The sequence below is a fragment of the Phocoena sinus genome, chromosome 17 (genome assembly GCF_008692025.1).
Source record: "Phocoena sinus isolate mPhoSin1 chromosome 17, mPhoSin1.pri, whole genome shotgun sequence".
In the NCBI taxonomy this organism is placed as follows: Eukaryota; Metazoa; Chordata; class Mammalia; order Artiodactyla; family Phocoenidae; genus Phocoena; species Phocoena sinus.
This window is the reverse complement of record NC_045779.1, coordinates 29,335,226-29,350,470: the sequence shown is the minus strand read 5'-3', so window position 1 is coordinate 29,350,470 and position 15,245 is coordinate 29,335,226.

Genomic DNA, 15,245 nt, shown 5'->3' with positions numbered 1-15,245 from the left:
TGATGTTAGTGGAAAACAACTTTAGCTTTTTATATTGGCTTGATTGAAGAACTAGGTAAATATGAAATTGTTACACATTTTTTTTCTGATTTGTTTCATACTAATTAATAATACCTAACATTTAATGAATAGTTAACATGTGTTGAGCATTTTTGTAAGTGCTTAACATGTGTTTTTTATTTTATCTCCTTTTTTACAGGAAAGGTTTCCAGAAGGTCAGAGAGATTAGGTAATTTTGCCAAAGGTCATTCAGGTAGTAGAAAGCAGAGTCAGAAATTTGATACCAGCTTGTTTGATCCTTATTCGGAGCGCTTGATCCCTGACCCACTCTTACTCTGGCAAGCGTGTGAAAGAGCGATGGTTACAAGCTGATCTAAAACACAATAGCAATTGTCTCCAAAGAATTTCAACATACAAAATCCAGAAATACGCCTTTCCCTTGCCATAGATAATCCTCGTGATAAGCACAGTTCAAAGGTTATTAAAATAATTTCAGATTGTTTAATTCTATATACAAAATGCCATATCTCATTAAGTAGTATTTCAAAGATGAAATACTGTATTTTGTCAATTGTTCTCTCTGAAAGGCTCTCGTGTTTTATTTTTCTATGTGGACTTTTTCCACCTGTTAACCACTAGGTGGTGCATGGGTTATGCAAACACCTCAAATCTCTTAAAAGAAATTAGTCCAAAACAAAAGGAAAAAAATTCAGCCGATAAATGTGGAATTTGGACTCAGTTGAAGACGTATTTCTAACGGTGGGAGCCTGGGTGTCTAGTTCCATCCCTTTTCCTTTCAGAACAAACATTAATAACTACTTAATCTGAGATAAAGAAGATATGAGTAATAGTCAAAATCTGTCAAGAGAGTTTGTCTCAGAAAACTTCATGCCCATAATTGCAGCCAAGGTTGGCATTTTGAAAAATAGGAACAAATTCCAAGAAACCAAACAACAGCTTCCTCTAACTTTGTGTTTTCTTGAACCTAGTAAAATCTGCAATAGTTATTTCTTCCTAATTTTCTTCAATTACTCTGTAATAAAAATGGGCATGAATAGCCAGTTACCATTTTCTAGCAACCATCTGACCAACCAAAATTCTGGTATTTGAAAATTCAGGGTTGTTAATGAATAAGACTGGAAAATTCTTGGAAACCCCATGAGAATGAATTTTAAAACCAAAGGGAAGTCACTTATTCTTTTTGAGCTTGAGTTGATTTTTCTACAGAATGAAAAATTGGCCCTTTACAGGCAGCTGTATGACATCTAAAGAAAAGGAGAACAGCGTTGGTGATTATACCCACAAAGACACATATGTACAGGTATCATCTGTTGTTTGGTTTTCACAGAGCTATGTTCTGTTTCCATATTTAAGGGTACACGATGACCTTATATTTGCTGAAGGAGTAAGGAGAACGAAACCTCGTTTTTCATCACACCAGGTGTGGTGGTGGTTGGAATTAGGTATTGCTCAAGGGAGTACCATCATTCGTTCTATTTTTCACAAGCCCTGCAGATCCTGTTTGTGAGGCAAATGATGGTGATAATAGGTACTAACATGCACTGCTAGGTTAACAGTTTTCACTATATGTGGAGTTCTTTCCAAGTTTTTTCCTCAGGTAAATATATTTGATCAACTCTTAGCTGTTAAACCTTAAGAATGCCCAGTTGTCATTTTCATTTTGGACTAGGTCCAGGTTTTTGGATTAAAAACATAACTGGAAATGACCCAGTAACAAACACATGGATGAAATAAATAATGCCCACAAAACAGTCCTGCCAGCATGATGCTTATTTCCACATTTAGATGAAAATTATTGACCTAATTCTTCTGCTTTTGGTGGAATTCAGAGTTATAACAGAGCCAGAGCGCTTTGTTTGCTCACGTCTTCACTTGGGCTGTCATTCTCAGTCCTGAACAGGGAGGGGGCGCCAATGCTGCATGGATGAAAAACAGCGTGGTTTCCGTGGGAAGGGCGCTTTTCTTTCTCTATTAGGGGTATTGAAGTCTAGGCTCCTCTCTAAAGACACACCATTCTTTTTTGGGTAAACTGCAAAAGCAATTTTGGCTTCATGTTAATTGCATTCGCTGTGCTGAATTTTATAAGCAATAGTTACATTCACTATTTTATGGTAATGTTGGTTATTTATCTTTATGATTATCAGGCAACTGCCAAAGTATACAGGCACTCAGTGGGCATCTAGGGTGCCTTAAAAAAAAAAGCAGCTTTCTAAGCAATATAGATTAGGGGAGAAATGTGAAACGTGGTGGATGGGTAGAAAAGGGAGAGGAGATCAAAGAGACATCTGTGTTTCTTCTCTCTGAAGACTTCTGACGTTTATGTCACCCTCATTCGGCATTCAGTGTCTCTAAAGATCTGGTAAAGCCACCCTCTAACATTAGTCATTGGCCTCACCTTGACACACTCATAAATGGGTCAGGACATGCTCCAGCCCCAAGCTATGCTGGATAATCTGTTTAGTACAGAACATAGATAGGATTCAGTATAAGTGTTCAGGATGCATTGCTGGATGCATAAACGGTTATTCATTTACTTGAAAAGAATTTTGGTCCTAGAAAGGAATCAATCCTTAATTGGAAATATAAAGAACATTTGATTGTAGTATCATTGGTCATTTTATATGAGAATATGATGCTCTATTTTCAACAAAAGTGATCAATAATAAGGCTCTGTATGTCTCTTTAAAACTTGGAGATAATTTTTCAGGAAAAAAGGTTAATGTATGGTTTCAGAGTTAGGAATAGTTTGACATCAGGTAGATGGAAGATCAGAAAAAAGAGACTCAGACTTCCCTGGTGGTACAGTGGTTAAGAATCCGCCTTCCAATGCAGGGGACGTGGGTTCGATTCCTGGTCGGGGAACTCAGATCCCACATGCCTCAGGGCAGCTAAGCCTGTGCGCCACAACAAAGAGCCCGCATGCCTCAACGGAAGATCCCCTGTGCCACAACTAAGACCTGACACAGTCAAATAAATAAATAAATTTATAAAACACATTATAACTAGATGAAACAATATCTCCCTTTGTTGATAGCACTGGTGAATTCTGACACTGGTAAGTTTAACAACAACAACAAAAAAGACTCTAGATGCCGTTTAAAGCCACTCTGGTATCTCAAGTCTTCAAAGGAATACAATTAGTCTATAAATGAAAACTAGTGTTTCAAGAACGGTCACCCAGTGTAATCTGGCTATGTTGAAAATGTCCTCTTTTCTGAGGAACAATACATGCTGGCTTCTATGACCTGTGTGAAATGGCAGGATTTTCTTTTACTTTCAATCTCTTTGGGACCACACATTATAACTTTAGTGGCCGTTCACCAAGTGGTCACTCAGGGCCTCCAAAATGCAAAGGATTGAGCTCTACAGTGCTGGCAATAAGCTAGGTGATAGGCATACTGTGGCCATTGTCATCCTTTTATAATACCATTGTTTAGGGTTAATAAAAAACCTTGACAATTCAAAATTATTTGCATAAGGAAAATGTAGCATTAGTAAGAAAACAAACAAACAAGAACAGTGGTGAGTCAAGGAAACACCCAGCAGACAAATCTTTAAGAAAATCCTCTAGTTACTAAGTCTGGGAAGGGTCAGTCTCTAAAGGACTAAGGGAATTCCTGTGAGCATTTTGTAAACTGCTCTTTAGGGTATGCTAATATAGGATTACTTCCTCCCACCTATCTCATTCCCCACTAAGGCATATTCTTATTTGGGGGGAAGTGGACAGCCCCCAACTGAGCTCCAACTTAGGTGAGGTAGCTAGTTCTCTCGTTTACAGTGGGTTAAAGGGAAGACACGCAACTGTGGAATCTTTGATCCTAAAGGATAGAGATGATATATTGGTGGGAATAAACCCATGGACTGCCTTACCTTCTAAGATCTGGATGGTATCTTTTTAATTCCTACTGCATGTTTCATTGACTTACCAGGTAAAAAGAGTGAGTTGAGGCTGTGGACAAAGAATGTCGCCTGCCATATCACTAAACAAAGGATGTTGGGACCACTGAGCCATCCGCCACTGCAGTGGCTCCCCCTCCCCCAACAGTATACCCCCAAGGGGATTCAGGATGAGGAAAACAGGATACTAGCCCTAGATAGTTAAAGTGCATATCCAAGAAATGATTTCAATGAGCCCAATCTCTTGCATCTTCCCATATATAGAAAAGTGCTAAATTCATAAACTTGAGATGTCTGGTTTCCTTTAATTAACAGTAATCTTTTGATGTTTCAACAGCCTGTTTTTTGGCTTTTTTTTTTTTTGTAAAAACTCCTATGTACTCTGGAGAGGCTGTATCTCAGGCTTAAGTCCTCAGTATGTCTGCTGAATGAAACATAATTCTCAACTTTTAGGTAGTGCATTTTTTTTCCGTGACAAAGCTTATAAAGAAGATACTTCACACAACCTAAGCTGATGAGGGGTTTGGACTTAATATCTCCAACTCTATCTTAGACCCTCTCAAAAACAGCATCACTTATTTTTTAATAGAACTTCAATCCTTCAAGTTAAAAGCAAAATGAGTGTACCAATGAAATGTATAGAAACCAAATGAATATTCCAGAAGGACCTCAATGCTTACAGTTCTTTCCCTCCGCTGTTGTGATATTAAAAATAGGAATTTATTTTGTAGAAGACCATCACTTTGAATATATATTAACTTCATATTTTTTCATTCTTTAAATCTCTTCTCCATTTTTTTGCCATTGAATATAAATACTTCTTGCACTTTTTTTCTACTTGGAATTCAAAACACTTTAAATAGACTGTATTTTGAGTTAAAACACGTTTTCTTGGTAAATATCATAGACTTCCTCAGCACTATAATTTCTGGAGATAATTGATAGTATTGCTATTATCATAAAAAAAGTAAGATCGTTGCCACATGAGACAGTACTGTACAAATCATGTGAAACAACTTTTTTTTCTCCTTTCAGAAATTCTTTTTCTAAGAGGTTTGCCATACACGGTGGGCAGGGGCCTGTTTTTGCTTAAACATCAATAGCAAGAAGATTATATTCATATGAGTAAAATGCTTGGTAATATATGTATTATTAATATGTTTTAGATTATATTTGTTTGGCAATTTTATTTAGGTTTATGGAGCAGTTTTAAAATTTATTACCTAATTTAATCCTCAGAAAATATTATTCCCTCTTTTTATACATTAGCAAACTGAAGCTTGGGGAAGTGAAGGGACTTTGCTTAAGATAGACAGATGGCAAGGAGCAGAGCCAAATGTAGAAGTATTTTGTCTGCATCTCATGTGCAGCATATTGTGGTTTGCAGAATAAATATAAGACATAGTTTCTGCCTTTAGGGAATTTACAGTTTAGTTGGGAAAAAGATTGATGTTAGGAAAACAGCTTGAACGAATGGTAGATGGAGCATGGTCTTGGGACCAGAGAGCTTTGCAGCTCATAAAAACCTGCTTCTTTGATTTGAATAAAGTTATAAGTAAAGTATAAAGCAGAAAATCTTTTGACTGATAAAGGTGCTATCACAGGATCTGTTGTCTAAGGATCTCAGAGCCAATTTGAGATAGATTTACCTCCACATAAATGTTTGTCAAGCATATCACCATGTCTTCCCAACAGCCATGCAGCATACAACGTAACTAAACAAGGGAAGCCAGGCTGTGTTGTTGACAAAATGCACCCAGTTTTAAATGCATTCAGTTTTACATCCCTGGCCCGTGGCAGGACCAGCAGCAGGACGCATGTCAGGTACTCTGGTTGAACACGCTGCTCCAAGTGACCTCAGGCTCCAACCTCTGTAAAACTAGTTGCTGGTTAATATTCAGCTGGGCTGTTAACTAGAGCACAAAAGTAGGGACAAAATTTGCAATCTGTTAATGTTTTCTTAAAATCTTGTTAAGCAAAAGCTAAATCCATCATTAACAGAGCAATATAAATTAGGTGCTGTAATTAGCAGTCCAAATGTATACCTTTGCAAAAGGTTATCTTTAATGTCTTTTTTAAAAAAAATTAACATATTGATAATTATGTGTTTTGGATAATCATAGCCATGGGGGAAAACTAGGAACTGCAAAAGTACTATTGCTTAGTCAAACAGAAATGAAAAGGTAATGTCTGCCAATGTCATAAGCATGGGAAAGAAAATGAATAATAGATAACACATCCATGTATCTAACAAACTAGATTTAACAAATATTAACAAATATTACCATGTTTCCTTTAAATTGGTATTTTTTTAAAGAAATAAAGTGTTTACTGTAGCCGAAAAAAAAGAAAGAAAGAAGTGTAGTCCAAATGAGCTACCACATAAGTAGTTAGAATAGTATTGGGTAGTTAAGATCCTTTGGAAGGAAGAGACAGACAATTTAAAAGTAACTTTTAGTATCTTGCCCTTTATGGAGATTGTGTAGATAAAGCATACCCACAGTTTGGCACAAAGTAGGTATGCAAAAACCATGCTTGCTCTTATGAAGTTAGTGTTTGTGATAATCAGAGAATGTAGATCCTCTATCATCGTTTCCAGGGCCTTTCAGGCTTCAATATAGCCCTTATCTTGTTGTATGCTAATGATGTTGACTTGATTTGTCCCACTCCTCAGGCTTGGAGCTTTCTTAGGACAAAGACTCACCTTTCTCTCCCTGGCAACTACCACATCATCTGGTGGACAATAGGTACTAAATAAGTATTTGTTAAAGTAATGTCTTTAGTCTAATTTTTCTCTGTTCATTATTTCATATTGATCATCTGATTTTAGCTAATCAAAAAGAGTCAGAACAGAATCTGTTTAGATCAGAACAACATCATCTCTCACCTGTGTTATTTCAGCAACTTACCTTACCTGTCTCTCCGTCTCTCTTCTGCTTCCTGCACGCTCTCATCCATTATCATTAGTTCAATCCTTACGATGTTGTCAGCAGATCTTTATAAAATAAAATCTGATTCTATCATTCTTTTGCTCAAAAAGTTGTGGTGCTTTCACATGCCCCCTGGGGTAAATAATGTAACTCTTTTCATGAAAGGCAAGGTCTTTCCATGAGTAGATGCTTCCCCCTCCAGTTTCTCTGCCACATCCCGCTTTTATTTTACACTCCAACTATACTACAACCTGTGTTGCATTCTTATCTTTTTTAACTTTTCCAACTGCCTGTAACACGCCCTCCCATCCCCAGGCCTCCCCACGACCCTCTTGCTTCTCTGCCTAGCAGTCTTTTACTTATTCTCTGGCTTGCAGCGGAATAGTTATCTCTCTATGAATCTTCCCTCCTTCTTCTTTTCCTCTGCTCCTCACTGCCCCCACTGCTACCTCCCTGCCGCCTCCCCGAGGCTTACACATATCTTTATTAAATCAAAGCTCTTGTATTAAAATTGTGTGTATTCATGTCTATCTGCCCTCAAAACCATAAGCTCCTTGAGATAGGGTACTATTTGGCAGGCAATAGTAACTCAAGGCATATTTGTTGAATAAATCAATGAATAAGTAAATGAATTTGATAGGTCTGACTATAAAAATGTCTTCATCGGGCTTCCCTGGTGGCGCAATGGTTGAGAGTCCGCCTGCCGATGCAGGGGACATGGGTTCGTGCCCTGGTCCGGGAAGATCCCACATGCAGCGGAGTGGCTGGGCCCGTGAGCCATGGCCGCTGAGCCTGCACGTCGGGAGCCTGTGCTCCGCAACGGGAGAGGCCACAACAGTGAGAGGCCCGCGTACTGCAAAAAAAAAAAAAAAAAAAAAAAAAAAAATGTCTTCATAAAGTCAGAAATTCAAAAAGAAAGAGAACCCCTGTAATCTGGAGATTTGTTGAAATGACTGATTCTCCATGTCGTGGTGATAAATGCAGCAACGAAGGAAGAAAAACTCATGTGTTCAGTCCTCCTTCGCCACAGGCACATAGACCAGCTGTCCTAATACTTTTCCCCTCACTTTCTGCTTTAAGAAAGAAAGAGACAGGACAACACGATTCAGAAGAAATTTTCCATGACATTAAAGAATATCATGAAAGCGGCTATACAGCTGGTGAGATGAGTGAAAATAAACTCAGTGATTTAATATAAACTGTCACTTAGTTCTACAGAAAAGAAACATTGTACAGGTGTTCACTGAAAATAGTGCAGCCTGGTGGGGCCCATATTGGCTTCTGAGGATGGGATCTGCATCTGAATCATTTTTGGTTTCCCGACAATGCCCAATACAGGTGTGCATACAGTAGGTGTTTGTTAAATACCTGAAGAAAGGAATAATCTGACCCATTCTTTTAGAGGCATTAGGTAAGTAATTTAGAGTGTTAGATATTGCCCTAATCTCTGGATTATGGTACCAAAGTGATAAGGATGCTGCTGGGAGCCTTTTCACTATATATATATATATATATATATATATATAACACGGTCAATAAAAGTGAAAATGTAATGTCTGCCAATGTCATAATCATGAGAAAGGAAAATGAATCCAACACAACTACTGTTTCCTCTCTGGTCAAAGGTATTTTGAAAATGAGGCTTCTTGTGTGGTTAGAATCAGCGTGTTGCTAAATCATGTGTCTGATGCTCTGCTGAGTCTTGTTAATTTTGGCTTAAAAAATGAAGCCTGGAACAAAGGGTGGGAATCTTTGAAGTTTTCTCCTGTGTTCCACCAAGAGCCTATTTGTTTTCAGTCCCTGAAGCAGGGGTTTTTCTCCTTTCTTTTCACCTAAATCTTTCTCTCATCCAACTATCCATTTTTAATTATTCTTGCTGTCTGAATTTAAATTATTCCACAAATATTTGTTGAACACCTACTCTGTGCCAGGTTCTCTTCCAAGCCCGAGAGACACAGCAGGGTTCCCTGCTGTCCCTGATCCCAGGAGTGTTCAATCTAGTCCTGCAAGACCAAAGATAAACTGTTAGTACATCGTGTGCCTGGTGGGGTAAGAATTTCTGAAGGGGCAGGAGGCAGAGGCCGTGGGACCAAAGGAACAAGAGCTCTTTTAGATGGTATTACCAGGAAAGACAGCTCTTAGGAGGCAACATTTTCCTTTGTTTTATCCCATTTTTCACTTCCATCCACATGATTGCCACAGAGTCTAGCTTAGATGAGTCTGATATTGATAGCTATTTATTATTACCTTGGAGGCACTTGTAAAGATCTTGCTGGATCTCTGATGGAACGCTCCTATTCACATTTCACATTCTCCAAGTGTTTCTGAGGTGCAGGGCTGTGGTAGGTGCCGTAGGGAGCGACGAGGTCCTGGAGAAGACAGAGCTCCCCTCTCTTTGTTGCTTATGAGACAAAGCACGCGCTACTCACGTAAGTGTTGAAGAACTTCTATTTATGAAGCAGCCTGTCAAAAGCACAACCTAATACACCTGAATTAAAAACCCAGCACTTTCAGGGAAGAATGTGGAAAATGTCACCTCCTAGACCATTTTGTCTTATGATCATAGCTCTCCTTTCCATGGAGGAGCATAAAATTCCAGCAGCACAGTAGGAGGCCATTCTGGTATTTACAGCTTTGAAAATGGGGAGACCTTGCCCACTAGAGAGCGGAGATGTACTCAGGAAAAATTCTTGTTGATTCAGAATAACTTCAACCTACTTGCCCTATAACTCCAGTTTCTTTCTGGGTTTGACTCTTCCGCAATTTCATTTGAGGTAGAGACAAAAGAAAATAAGGTTAACCTTTATGATTTAAATGTCTCAATCTCTACACCAATGACGATCTAGAGTTTTCAACATCCTAATGAGAAATGGTGGAACTTGCCAAGCAGAATGGTTATGTTTAAATAAACCTTCTCCAGAAATTCTTCTGCCAATGAATTTCTGAAGCTGGGGTACTACCTTGATTGGGAATTTACTTTCTTCTCAGTACCTATGTTCTAGTTATTATTACCATGTAATGAATCACCCCCAATCTTAGTAGCTTAAAACACACAATTATTTCCTTATCTCTACTGTTTCTGTGGGGCAGCTGTTTGGCAAGAGAGGCTTGGCGGGGTGGTGCTGGCCCAGGGTGCTCATGTGGCTGCAGACAGTGGCTGAATTGGAGAAGCAGGGACAGGAGTAGCTGTGGGCTCTCTTCGTGTTGTCTCAAGTCTTCTTTAGTGTTTTTTCTGTGGGGTTAGATTGGGCTTCCTCATAGGATGGCGGCTCTGGGGCAGCTGGGCCGCTTGCAGGGCGGTTCAGGGCTCTGACATGAGTGTTCTGGCGTACACGGGGAAGCTCACGTAGCCTCAGAAGTCACACAGCATCACTTCTGCTTCATTCCAGTGCCTTCATATCTCTCACAACGCTGCTCACATTCAAGACTGAAGGGGGAGTTGCAGGGTCCTAGGGGAGCATTTGGGATGGGAGAGAATATTGCTGCTGTCTTTGGAAAATACACTCTGCCATAGCCTACTCATAGCAGGTTGCAGGAACAGGCTTATTCTAGGAGACAGACAACTTCTGATGGAATGAAAATGTGGCTAGTGGTTGGAAATTAGAAGTGAGAAGTCAAGAGGGCCCAAATATCAGGTTAACTAAATACTAAAGGGGGAAAGACAAACCTTCTACTCCTTTTTTTTTTTTCACATTGAGGTAAAAACACCACAGTTATTTTTAACAAAATAAAAATGTGATATTTTTCTTTTAGTACTGCCATGTATTATTCTGTGATGAAAAATAATGATCCCAAATCTCTACAATAACTTCACTATTTCAAACGCTGACAATAGACCTAAAAACACGTTGATTCTGATAAGTTTTATCCCCTGCCTGAAAGAAGAAGAAAAAACTCAGACATCTTATCTCACAGTCACAGGAGGAATGTGAGAAAACTGCATATATTACAAAGTGCTGAAACTGGGGCTCGAGTTCCTGGTTTATGCTTCTTACTTTGCTATTTTAAAAATGGTTTGGTGTTGGTGGGGCTGATTGGAAGTATAATGGAAACCACATGATCCTGAATTATAAATTAATATAAACAGGTTTTCAGATGTGAGTTTCTGTCAGCTGAGAAATCAATTATAATTCAGAATTATTCATTTATTTTTCACCCTATGTAAACATTCTAGCCCTCGTCATAATCGTGAATGCGTGATGTTCATGTTTTCAACTTAGAACACACGATGCTGCATAATTCAGATTTATTAATGGATGACCATTAATGTACTCTGTTTTTTTTTTTTTTAGAAATTTGATTTTTTGTCATTCCTTTCAGGGCGGGGGTGGTTTATTTATTTTTTAATAAATCTATCTATCTATCTATTTATTTTTTGGCTGCGTTGAGTCTTCGTTGCTGCATGCGGGCTTTTCTCTAGCTGCAGTGAGCGGGGGCTACTCTTCGCCGCGGTGTGTGGGCTTCTCATTGCTGTGGCTTGTCTTACCATTAATATACTCTTGACCTTGACTCGTGAGGAATTGGTATTTGTTGTCTCTTTCATTCCGTTGTGATTTTGAACGTGGGCCCTCCTTCATGTGTACCCAGGAGAAGGCATACTCACCCTTAACCAATGATCCCCTTGGATTCGTGTCAGGCCTCAATATACTTTCAAAGTTAGCACAATATTTACTTCCAATTTTTCAAACCATGTTTCCAATATGGCTTTAAAATCTGTGTGTGTGTGTGTGTGTGTGTGTGTGTGTGTGTGTGTGTGTTATCTGAATGGAGGAAACTATCTCAAATGGGTGTGAAAATATGTAAAAATGGTTGCCTCTCATTTCTCATTCTACTTGCTGAACTTCTATCTCTTCTGCTTTGCATCTCTAGGAAGACGTTTGGGGCAGGACCAAAGAAAGGATACACTCCAAATGAGGGAAATAAGTTGGTCCTTCCTTGTGATAAATGCCTTGGACTGAAAACTCTCCGTGTGGTGTGATGGTGTCCAGTGTCTGTGCGCCTGCAGCAAATAACCCCAGCGGGACCAGCGTACACCAGAGCGCATCACGTTGGGACAGCACATCCGATTAGCAGAACACTTCCCACTTCCCCACCCTCTTGTAAACGGAACACCTGGGGAGTTTTCTGCAGCGGTTCTGCCTCTGAGAGGGGCTGCATGGAATTCCACTCTGAGAGTTTGAACTCATACAGCTCTTAGCACAGATGGTTTGTGGGATTTTTTTCCTGATGCCAATACGGTCAGACGTTTTCTCAAAAAGAAAGTGAGAAGTATCAACAGCAGTAATTTCTTCATTTTACCTTATTTAAACTAAATTGTATGGAGGCCCAGACAATTTTTTTTTTTCAGATCTGCCTACAGTTACAGTTAGGGTGTCAAGGCAGACTGGGAAGCAGCTTGTTCTTTTGTCACAAGGTAATTAGATAAATGCAGCTGAACCCCTTACACAGCTCTTCAGTCAGTAAATTAAGACTATTATGGGTTAGAATGACATGTTGCAACTGTCTTCAGGTTGAACTGAAGCATTATATTTCATCAAGTACCATCAACGATTTCAAAACCAGAAATCATCAGCTGCATAGCACAGGGGGACCAGCTCGGTGCTTTGTGTCCAACTAGAGGGGTGGGATAGGGAGGGTGGGAGGGAGATGCAAGAGGGAGGAGATATGGGAATATATGTATACGTATAGCTGATTCACTTTGTTATACAGCAGAAACTAACACACTATTTAAACCAATTATACTCCAATAAAGATGTTAAAAAATAACACCGAGAAATCAATCATTTGCAGGGGTCCACTTCCTTCAAATACTTCCATCTTCATGTATCCAGGAGAGAAACTGGCTTTCAGTAACTGTTACTCAAACCTCAAATGCACAGAAAATACGGCAGCTTAAAAAAAGCGGAAGAATGACAAATTTTATCTTTGGTGACCAGATGTTAGGTGCTAACGTAGGATGGCAGTCAAGGGAGTTTGCAGAAGAGTTAAGTGACCGACATGAGGGTGAATAATGGGAAGTGATGTAAGGGATGTTTCTGTCTAACTTCAGAAGCTTCAGTCACACAAACTTTCAGGATGTTTGCACATTTCCAGGGAGAACAAGCAAAATTAGAACACTCAAGTCAAAGAAGCATCTAAAACCTGATGACTCACTTTCTCTTTCATTTGGATAAAAGCTCTGAACACAAATATGTGGCCTCAATACATCTAAATATGGCACTGGGAAAAGAAAACATGTTCTCAAATAAAGTAACAAAGAGGTGAGTGGTAATTAGCAACTTCTTAAAGATCTCTATGTCTAAGAAAAGATGCTGTTAATTTAGCCATTGAGAATAACTGTTCAGTCTAGGCTTAGGGATCAAACTGCTGTGTTTAACATAGAGACTGTGTCACTTAGCAGTAGCCTGCCTTTGGGCAGCTTACTTAACTTTTGTTCACCTCGGTTTCTTCACCTGTGAAATGGAAATACTAATTATATCTATCTCCTGGGAAGTTGCTCCTTGGAAGAATGGATTAATTAAGTAATATGTACACAGCACTTAACAAAGTGCTTGGGTCATGGTGACTAGTCAATAAATGCTGAGAGTTTTGATGGTGAAGAGTATCCTTTGGAATACTAATGTTCTTGGGATCCCAGTATCTAGAATACTGGAAGATTCCAAATATTCTGGGTAATGAAATATACAGGTTTAATTTTGATGTTTTCGTGACTTTAAAAATAACGACAAGGGTTATACAGGCTTGTTTTGCCTTTTAAATGAATCAGGCTATTGTGTAAATAGATTAAAGTCAATCAGAAGATTAACTATATGTGAAAACCCCAGGCAACATTGCTCAAAGTCACAGTCAGAAAATATTGGACTCTAATCCCTCAAGGTTCCTGAATACAAGTCAGGCATATCAAATGTCCAAAAATGAAGTAAGAAACAGGAATAATCATTTCTGGTCTGGAAGACTTTCTGTCCTGGGTGGAGACCCAAGGACAGGGAAGCCAAGTTACTTCCCTGGAATGCCTCAGACCTTTAATTATCAAACAAGGGTGTGATGACAGCCCATTTCTTCCTTGGAAATAGTTCCCATGTGTTCTTTCCCCTTCATATTCCTTAGTACTTCTTAGCCAGATACTCATCACCTTAGGACCAGATTCCTGCCGTCAGCTAACTGTTTATCTTTTGCGAGACTATTTCTTCCATTACCCTAATCCTAACCTAATTCTTTGCTTTTAGTAAGCTTCTTAAGCAATCAGCAAAAGTTTCTGAAAAACAATTCTTTCATCTCTCCTTCCATTCATTAAAATTCCTCATCACTTCATACATTCAATAGAAAATGCAGTATCTGGTTATCAAAATTGCAAAGGAAATTTTCTGTTTCCCTGAAGGTAATTCTTGTTGCTTTTAACATCTAATTAAAGAATTATATATTGTAAAAATGTGATAAGTACCATAAATTCAAAGTAATATAAATAAAAATTCTAATAAGAAATATTATGGAATTTAGCAGGCTAAATATAAAATTCATCTGGAAAATAAAACACAAGAATGATTAAGAAATTATTTTTTTTTTAAATAAGAGGGAGTTTTTTCTTCTATAGTAAAGTGTATTCTTAAGTTATAGTAACTAAAACAGTCTGATATTCATACAAAAATGGAACAATAGATCTATTACATCTAATAGTGAGTTCAGAAAAAATATATACATTGAAGTTTAGTAAATGATAAATGTAGCATTTCATATCAGAGAGGAAAGAATTAACTATTCGGTAAATGATTTTGTGCCAATGGCTATTCACTTGGGGAAAAGGTAAATAATTTAAAATCCAGGGAGATGTGTTCATGCATCTCTTTATGTTCACTGCATCATGGTTTGTATTACTCTAAATTGAAAAGAACATACATTTCCATTAGTAGAGGAATAGATTGATACAATGTGATTATTTGTATGATAGAACACAATATTTAAAGATACAAATTTGATATATCATTACATGGATAGATTATATAATATTGACAGAAAAAAGCAAAATGTACAATGAAACATGGTATAACATTTCTATAAATTTAATAAAACAATGCAAAGAACAAAAAAAAAATAAAAAAAAAATAAAATCCAGGGAGATTAAACATTTAAATAAAATTTTTAAACTTAAAAAATTAGGAGAAAATATGAGGGGATATGTTTATAAATCTGGTGTGGGCAAAGTCTTTGAATCAGTATGCAAAATGCAAGTGCAATAAAGAAAAATATTCATAATTTAACTGTGCAAATTACAAAGTTCCTATACTATAACAATTAATGGTCAAGGAACAGACAAGCAGGAAATATTTGTAACAAATATTTAGAAACAAACAAACAAAGACTGGAGATTAAGTATTACATGAAGATGTGGAAAAATGAAGG